Genomic DNA, 8,206 nt, shown 5'->3' on the forward strand with positions numbered 1-8,206 from the left:
CATATATGTTTTAGGATTAATAGAAAAGATGCTTTTAACGATTTCTGGTTTGTATATATTCCTTACTGCTTGCTTTTTGCAAATAATTAATTCAAAACATTCAATTTTGCTTAATCGAATTATCAAATTAAGGTGAGTACTATGTTCACAAACATATTCCTGTCAAGTCTTGCCGCCATCAACGCGAAAAGTAAACACTGTACTGACCTTTACACAGAAAAAAGTTAAGGCCGGTACCAGAGAATGAAAAAGAGTACTCATAAGGGGAGTATATCTGAGTACCTACACAGAAAAAAAAGTGTCTCGTAAATTTAAGAAGATTTTTACAATAATTTATTACAAGAATTTTCCAGAATTTTAGTTCATTTTTCGTATCTTCAACGAAAGTTAACTACTCGAAAGGAAATTTTACAAATTCTAAGTAGCAATCGTTTAGTTCATGGCCTACAAAATACGATGGAAATTTCCTTAAAAAATTTCTTAACTGGTAGTCAAAAATTCGTTTGTCATGCTATAAAACTACTTGTGAAATGTAAAGTATTTTCTAAATAATAAGTGCAATTTACTATAAGATTTTTTTGTATGAGAAAATATTTTTTTACGAAAAATGAACTTGAAAGTGGATAGCAATTTCTTACTGACAATTCCTATAGTTAATAATTGTTGGTAAAAAATTACCCAATGAAATATTTTTAGTTCACATGTAATTAAATTTATAGACATTTTCGTCAAAAATGGTAGATAACATTTCATGAAAATTTTGCAAACTTTAAGTTAAACGTTTCATCGTTCATAAACTGGTGTGCCTTTACGAATATTATTCTTAGAGTAAATTGTCAGCAGATGCGATGAACTAATGCATAGTACAGAGATCTTTATCGGAATAGTGGAATATGATTAATGTAGAGATGATGTTACTTGAGTTTTGTTGTGTATACATGAGCGTGGGGTTGTTTTTATTTTTGTTCATTTAGTGGTTTGTGTGTGTGTTTGTTATTCGTGGATGGTTTATTTGGCTGGATGAGGTGTTGTTTTCAATAAGGGCACATGTGTTTTTGTTGTTGTAGGGATGTTTTGGCTTTGCTTGATTTTGTTTGGCATGCTTCAGTTGTACAGTTGGCGTTGGCGTGGGTTGTTGCATCTTTTAAGCAGGTATGCAACAAGGGAATATAAAGGCATGGAATATTTTGGATTTTTTTAAACATATATTGGTGTTTGTTTATTAAACATTTTATATGAAAGTTATTAATATTTTATCGGTAGTTTAGAAAAAAGTTATTAAGAATATTTAGTAATATATGTTGGAATTGAAGGTGTATTGAAATTTTCATTATTCAATGTAAAAAATTAATATTAAATTCCAGATGAATTTGGAAAATTTTTGTTATATCTCAGCGTACAGTTTAGTCATAAATTGGTAAGTATTTTTTTAATATGGATTTCTTTTAAAAAGAATATTTTTTATGTATATTATTATTTGTTAATTAATTTTTTTGGAAACCAGTTTAATGTTTTTCTTTGTTGTAAAAGCAATATTTAATTTCAGAGCAACTCCAAATGAATTCAAACAAATTTAAAAAATAGAGCATTGGTAAGTTTTCTTTTAAAAATTGGCTTTCTTTCAACCAGAATATTTACGTTTTTATGACCTTTTTATCATCAAAATTACAGGTTTTTAATACCTTATGTTAGTATTTCTTTAATCAAATTTTTTGGAAACCAATGTTATATTTTTAATGTAAAAAACAAATATTTAATTTCAGAATAACCCCTTAAAAATTTGGAAAAATTTTTAGTACTCCTTTGCTTGTAATTTAATAGTGAATTGGTAAGGATTCCTTAACTTTCTTTTAACCCTGTACAGTCATCCTTATTTTTTGTACATTAACGTCATCCTTCTTCATTTTGACTACGGCTCATTTCAAGACGCTATAATTTTCAGTGCGAGCGAAAAAGTGAACCAAACTTGAATTTATTTTCTTATTCAATTTGGTTTTAAGTAGTATAACACAAAAATTCATAAAACGGTCGAATTAGTATAACTTAAATTTACCATTTTCCAAAAGACTAAAATGCATTTTAAATCGAAAATGAAATTACGTGTCGTCATTTTGACAAATAATGACTGTCTAGGGTTAACCATAATATTTTTATGCATATTATTATTTTTTTCATTAGATTTTTTGGAAACCTATTTAATAATTTTAATTAATGTAAAAAATATATATTTAATTTCATAGTAACCCAAATAAATTTGGACAACTTTTTATATTTCCCCTCAGCATACAATTTAATAGAGAATTGGTAAGTTTTATATTAAAACTTTGTCTTTCTTTCAACTAGATTATTTATTTTATTATATCCTTCACATCGATAACAACACAGTTTTATGAGTTTATATAAAATACTTCATTATTTCTCTAATTGTTTCAGGTACAAATTTTATGAGATACGTTTTCCAAAGAAAAGTTGAATTCCTTACACCATTTGATAAAATGCCCCCAAATATGGTACGTTACAAGCTAATATAAAGAATTAAAAACTTACATTTCATTACATGGTGTTAATTTTTAACAATTTTCATTATTGCTTCCATTTTTTTCCAGCAAGATATGTGAAAAAATTACCTACGATGAATAAAAAAAGGATAAGTCAAAATGTCCAAACAGCGAGTTCAAATGAACTACTCTCTGTTCCACGTGGTCATAATTTTTATTCACAAAAAACATTGTATTAAGAACTTTCATCATAAGTTTTTATAATAAAGTACTTGTTGTTGTTTTTTTATTTCAGCTTAAAACCATACATTGACTAAACTACAAGAGTAGCTTAACCAACAGAGGAAAAGAATGTTTGTCAAATTTATTTGGGCAAAGCCCTATAGACTGCAAGATGGTTGGATGGACGCACGTTTCGGAATTACCACATTCCTCATCAGCATCCTCTACTTGCAGCAAAAGTTTAATTTTTATTATTATTTATTTAATTTACTTGCTTAAAGAAAGTTTAATTTTAATGTATGAACATTTTCATAATAGTAAAACGATTTGTTGTTCCTTTAATTATTTAATTTCTCTGTACTGTGGAATGATTGATTTAAAAATAGTTTAGTCGTCGACATTTTAAAGGGACTGTTAACCAATTTTTATTATCGGGTTTCCCACAAAATAAGCAAGTAAACCAAAAGAATATTGACTTTTTAACTTGGTAGGGGTATATAAATCTTATGGTGTTGTAAAAATGAACTAAAATACAATGTTATAGATGAACTAAAATTTAAGAGAATTATAAACTAGACAAGTTGAAAAAAATCTTAAGGGCTAAATCATGGTCAATATTACTACAGTTTAGTTCATTTTGCAATGGAAATGGGTTCACTGTTTTTTCAGTGTACTTATATTGTTTAAATATGAATAGAACAAATATTCTATCAATGCACATACTCAAAACACCAATCTATTCCATCACTGTTAATTGCAAAACTCTCTCTTATATTCTCTTTTTCCCATACGTAAACAACATAAACAGCATGAAGAGAGTTGTACCCACATACGCTGTTTGTTGTTGAAAGTGTTTACCATAGCCAACAGATCACTGTGTGGTGGCACTTGTATTGGCATAAATACTCATTATCGAGAAAAACACTGTTGAAAACAAACACAGTGTTGTTGTTGTTGTTTTCTAAAGAACATATGCATTTCTCCACAGGAAAGACTATTAGTGACAGTTTAATGAAAAGACAATATGTTTACACCGAAAAAATCCGAAATGAAATTTGATACATAAATAGAAAATTTATTATTTTGTATGTATATTTTTTATATTTGGTATAATATTTTTGTATTAATATTATTGAATACGTTATGGTTTTATTTTATTCAAATGTATAGTTGTTCATGTTAATTTTATGATTTTTTATATGAAATAAATACTTCTGTTTTTAATCAAACCATATATTTTATTTTAATATTATTTAAAAGGCCGATTTTTTACGATTTTTAAAATGCAAGTGCCGATTATGACGATGTTTTCGAAAAAAAATGAAGATTTTTCTTGAAATTTTATTGGCAGCCCATAAGAAAAAAACAACCATCATTGCTTTACTCACGTAGCTCTTCTGGTAGCTCTTTGACAAAAAATGATAAAAACTACAAATTGAAAGTCAAATAATATTTACCAGAGAGGAAAGTAATGTTGGTAAAAAGCTGTGTAGTGTAAACTTATCTCTATTCTCATTTTCTACTAAAATCAAAATGTTTATTTGTAAATAAAAACTTAGTTTCATTAGCAGTAGTATTTTTTAAGATACAACCACTATTTTGGCAAAAAAAAAAATGTTTTGGGAACAAAAGTGTGGTATGCATATGTTTTTTATTTACCATTTTGCATATCATATTTTTTTCGGAGGAATCGGCCTCTGGTAAATAGCGCTCCCAGTTACCTAAATAAAACCCTATGTGGAAATAACTACTCGCATAAATTTTTTCGCAAGAATGAACATACACTGAAAAAAAACATGCCCGGTTCCAAAGATTTTGTCTTTACTTTAAAAACTTTGGTATTGAATCCGAGCCAAAGAAGCGGAGAATACAAGTAAGGATACTTTTAAGACTAAATTCTTTTTAAAATTTGGGTTTTCTGTACTTGCTTCTAGGAAGCAAATTTTAATTTTTCGTTTTTTCAGCTTTTTTTCTTTATATCCTATCAAAGGCCTTTAAAAACGAGTTAACGACAACTTTATTTTCCAAATACAGACTCAACTTCCAGTAGAAATTATGCAATGTTTCAAGTAAAAAACCTCTTTAAAATGAAGTGTTGAAAAACATGTCCTACATGTGAACGATTTTTAGCTTTGTAGTCAAGATGCAAAAAGAAAACTAATTTAAAGACATTTTCATTAATTTTAAAGAAGTGGGAAATTTTTCCTTTGGGGAAAAGTTGGTATTACAAATGACAATAAAAAGGGAAAAACGATGAAATTTGGGAATAATTCCCCCAAAAAAATCATGGGAGTTGTAACCAAAATGCATCATTTCTCTGTAATTTCCGGTCAAAAACCTTAAATTAAAATTGATGATGGGATGCATCCATCTACCGAATGCTCATCTCATGGTTACAGATCTGTACATATTTTATATAGGAAAATTTCCTATATTCTAACAAGTGTGTTTCCTTAAGTTTTGAAAGAATTGCATACTTCTTAGTACTAAAATATTTTTCTATGCCAAGTGTTGTTCGTATGTATGAAAACCTTTCTATTACAAAGGAAGTCGCAATTATCATTTTATAAGAAATTTTACTAATTTTGAGGAAACTTGGTTTTAGTTCGGATTTTGTTTATTTTTACGAATGCTTTGTTATCGGTGAATAAAATTTTCTTGTTCAGTAGTAAATTCTTATACCCAGCGAAGAAAACTGTATGAGTAAAATTCCATGCCTTATTCTAGTTAATGAACTATTCCTAATTGCTTACAGTTTAGGATTTTTTTACTGAAACAAGTAAATTTTATTATTTCTCACAAAAATTTACCTTAATGGTAATAAAATGGATAAACCATATTAATGAACATTTTTTCCTTTAGTTTCGAAGGCAGTTTTTTCTGGGTGTATATATCATCAAAACGGAAGAAGAAAACTAGTAAATTTCTTCAGCTTTTTACGCCACGCAGGACACATGTTCGCATTATTGCTCCTTTAAGAAACAAGCACCTACATTAAAACAGGAAGGGATATTATAGTTTAAATGTAAAACCTTTATTTTCTATATAAAAGAATTTTTAAAATATGTACCGATCTGTAACCATGAGATGAGCATTCGGTAGTTGGATGCATCCCATCATCAATTTTAATTTAAGGTTTTTGACCGGAAATTACAGAGAAATGATGCATTTTGGTTACAACTCCCATGATTTTTTTGGGGGAATTATTCCCAAAAAATTTCATCGTTTTTCCCTTTTTATTGTCATTTATAATACCAACTTTTCCCCAAAGGAAAAATTTCCCATTTTCGAAGTTTGTTTAGAATAAGGGAAAAGGGAATAAAGAAAAATCCCAATAAACACAGGATGAACGTTTTTCAAATGCAACAACTTTTCAGTTTGAGGGTAAATATAATTTTCAACATAAATTCAACATGACTTGAAATAGCTCATCTTCAATACATCTTCAAATTGTTTGCGAATTACTTCCAATTTGCCAAAATGTTGACGAAATCTTTGAAAAGGTGTTGAAGATAATATGAGAAAACTTTGACAAAACACTACCCTAAAATGCAACGAAAAAACCATGTGGTTTTCAATACTTATTTGTGCAACGAAGTTCGTGGTCAATTACAAGAAATAAAAAAATGGAAAATTTTAGACAAATAACCAAATAGTTTATAAAAATAGGTAAGTGAAAATAAAAAATGAAATAAAACTTTAAGGAAGTCACGAAATGTATATCTCTTTGCAGAAAACTGAAATTATGGATTCTACGTTCTTGAAAACATTAAAAAGCTGGCCGATGAAAAAATTGTGGACAATTAACTGGAACTGCTTCAAATAGTTTATAATAATTAGTACGTCAATATGAAAAATTAAATCAACACTTTAGAGAAGTCACTAAATTTAAATCTCTTTGCAGAAAACTAAAATCTTTGGATGCTACATTCTTACAAACATTAAGAAGCTGACCAATGAAAAATGAGTGGCTTATCGACAAGAAAAAGTTTCCAGACAAGAAAAAGTTTCCAGAAACATTACAAGTGCAAGCTATTAAAATTGTTAAAAGCAACAAATTGTTGAAATCAACAACTTCTGGATGTAAATGTGCATCACATCGTCAGTTCAATTCATATGCTATTATCAGTTTAAAATGGATATTTTGTGAATTCCTTCTGCTGGAAATCAATTCTAACACGCGGTCCAGTACGTTCCTAATTTCAAATTGCCCGCATGTTAATAAATGTTAATGCTGTTTTATGACACCAAAAGGAAGGAAATCGAATTATCAATGCAAAAGTGTTTACTAATAATGTTTAAGATATTTAAAGTTTTGTTGTTTTTTTTTTTTGTTCTTATTTGTTGATATGTTTAATAAGATTATTATTTATCAATTGGTATTGTAGTGTATTATGTAGTGTAGTGTATTATTATATATTTTATTTTGATGAAAATTAATAAATTATACAAAATTCATAGAATTTTGGCTTTGACTTTCAATTTGAAGTGGGGATATCATTCATACAAATTTAGGTTGAAAAGTATTTGCAACGATGTTAATTTGAATTTGACTCGCATCGAAAATTGTTTGACAAATTATTGAGTAGCGATGTATTTCAATTTGAGGATAACACTTGAGATATTATTGCTAATGTGTTGAATTTCACTGTTGAGGGTAATGTCTGTTTTTTGTTGAGAACGCGATTTTCTCAACAATTTCTCAACTTGAATATTACCCTAATCCTTTGAAAAAATGTTTGAAAAATTGTTGAAATTTAGCATTTTTCAAACGTTTGTGTTTATTGGGATTCCCCAGGGAGATTTTGTTTAGAATAGGGGAACAGGGAAGAGGGAAAAATTCCCAGGGAGTTGTTATTGAGAATTGGACTATAAGTGATTTGACTTCAAAATGGGTATCATAACATGAAAAAAAATGTTTGGCCTAAGGTCAACTTGACTTTAATAATTCAGAAAACTTCTTTAAAATTAATGAAAATGTCTTTAAATTAGTTTTCTTTTTGCATCTTGACTACAAAGCTAAAAACTGTTCACATGTAGGACATGTTTTTCAACACTCTATTTTAAAGAGGTTTTTTACTTGAAACATTGCATAATTTCTACTGGAAGTTGAGTCTGTATTTGGAAAATAAAGTTGTCGTTAACTCGTTTTTAAAGGCCTTTGATAGGATATAAAGAAAACAAGCTGAAAAAACGAAAAATTAAAATTTGCTTCCTAGAAGCAAGTACAGAAAACCCAAATTTTAAAAAGAATTTAGTCTTAAAAGTATCCTTACTTGTATTCTCCGCTTCTTTGGCTCGGAATCAATACCAAAGTTTTTAAAGTAAAGACAAAATCTTTGGAACCGGGCATGTTTTTTTTCAGTGTATGTTCATTCTTGCGAAAAAATTTATGCGAGTAGTTATTTCCACATAGGGTTTTATTTAGGTAACTGGGAGCGCTATTTACCAGAGGCCGATTCCTCCGAAAAAAATATGATATGCAA

At 28.4% G+C, this 8,206-nt stretch overlaps 1 long non-coding RNA gene across 1 annotated transcript; it reads left to right on the forward strand.

Annotated features, from left to right (window-relative positions):
• Positions 1 to 6,121: 6,121 nt before the first annotated feature.
• Positions 6,122 to 7,183, forward strand: LOC142221474 (uncharacterized). The gene is made up of 3 exons (XR_012718058.1): positions 6,122 to 6,389; positions 6,454 to 6,559; positions 6,625 to 7,183. It is a non-coding gene; the product is annotated as an uncharacterized LOC142221474 (long non-coding RNA).
• Positions 7,184 to 8,206: the final 1,023 nt, after the last annotated feature.

The sequence above is a fragment of the Haematobia irritans genome, chromosome 1, assembly GCF_050003625.1.
Source record: "Haematobia irritans isolate KBUSLIRL chromosome 1, ASM5000362v1, whole genome shotgun sequence".
Taxonomy (NCBI): domain Eukaryota; kingdom Metazoa; phylum Arthropoda; class Insecta; order Diptera; family Muscidae; genus Haematobia; species Haematobia irritans.